The 1474-nt window shown below is 36.4% G+C and overlaps 1 pseudogene; it reads left to right on the forward strand.

Moving 5' to 3' along the window:
- The window catches only part of LOC111830500, a 39611-nt pseudogene that overhangs the window by 28955 nt on the left and 9182 nt on the right, over positions 1-1474 (forward strand).

A 1474-nucleotide genomic window follows, 5' to 3' on the forward strand; every position in this document is an offset into this window, starting at 1 on the left:
GTTCGGTAAATCAAAGGCTCTTCCGCAACCTTTGTGCGACCATTCGCTCCACATCCTTTGATCTAAGAGATCCCCCGATCCCTTAGGTGCAAAGCCCATCATTCCCTCAACTTCAAGAGTGTCGATTCTAGGAGAAACATATTATGTGGTATCAGAGCACAATCTGAAAAGTTGAGTTCTCTATCATCTTCATCATATCTCATCATTTCATTTCAATCTTCATCCATAGTCCATTCTATTTTTCGTTTTAATTTTCGTCAGTTTTTGTTTTGTTTGTTCTTTTCTGGATTTTCTGTCATGTTGTATGAATTTTCATAAATATTTGGCTAATCTGAAAATTGCAAATTTGATTGTTTCTGAAACTAGAACGAGTCTAGAATTTTACAAAATTAATTCTGGAATTTTTGAATTCGATTTCATAATTTATTTTGTTAGATCGATTTCATCTGTTTTATGCATCATTTTCATGTTTTTTTCTTTGAACTAGTGACTGGTTTTGTTTTGTTTCAATGGCAGGGGAAGAGAAATCCAAGTCATCACGGTCGAGAAGAAGTGCTAACAATCAAGTCCTCATCGATGCTATCACGAAGCAAATCACCAGTCAAATGTACAAAAAATTTGACGAAAGACTTAAGCCGATCGAAGCACAACTTAAAGGAAAAGAAAAGGTGTCGGCCAAACAAGTCATCATTTCGGAGGGCAAGAAAAATCAAAAGGAGCAAAATAGTCAATCCCCGAGGAAGGAGCCGGTTGATAAAATTTTCCCGAGTAGTCACTCATCTCACCGGAGCAGCCGAAGGCTGAAACATGCGAAAGAAGAGATTCAACCAGTCATAGCCGTCCAAAATCAGCAACTCTCAAGCAAAAAGGAAAAACGAAGTGAAACCAAAATTACAGAAAATATTGCCTCGTCGCAAGCTAAGTGTACTCGTTCATCTTCTCAATCTGATTTTGTGCTTGATAAACTAACAAATTTTGAACCGGAGCAACCGAGTAGCATTGTTTCCATTTCACAGGTTCATGAAGAAGAATCGCTAGGAAAAATACAAAAGATCTTGACGATGAATTGTGAATTGGAACCGCCATCTAACAATGAACCAGAACATGTTCCTATGTCATTTCCTTGTGACTACTCGAGAAAGCACTGTAAGGAAATTGAATTGGTTAGGACTAGTTTTAATTTGTGTGTGTTGATTTCTTCTCAAAATGAAAATCGTTTTGGTTTCGAAAATGTGAAAGAATTTCATGTTTCAAATCTTGTTTTTGATAAAATGGTCTCATCTTTTGAAACAACAACACATGAAAAGTCCTTTAAGCCACAAAGTTTGATGTTTGATGAGTTTCGTGAATTTAGCTCATCTTTGAGAGTGTCTTTGTGTAGCAGTACGTTTGAGTTGCTTAGTACTAAAATTGAATGTGTTTCGTTTCAAACTTGCCATGATTTGAAATACTTGCTTAAAGACGTGTTGTGTGG

Source organism: Capsella rubella, unplaced genomic scaffold (genome assembly GCF_000375325.1).
Source record: "Capsella rubella cultivar Monte Gargano unplaced genomic scaffold, Caprub1_0 scaffold_8, whole genome shotgun sequence".
In the NCBI taxonomy this organism is placed as follows: Eukaryota; Viridiplantae; Streptophyta; class Magnoliopsida; order Brassicales; family Brassicaceae; genus Capsella; species Capsella rubella.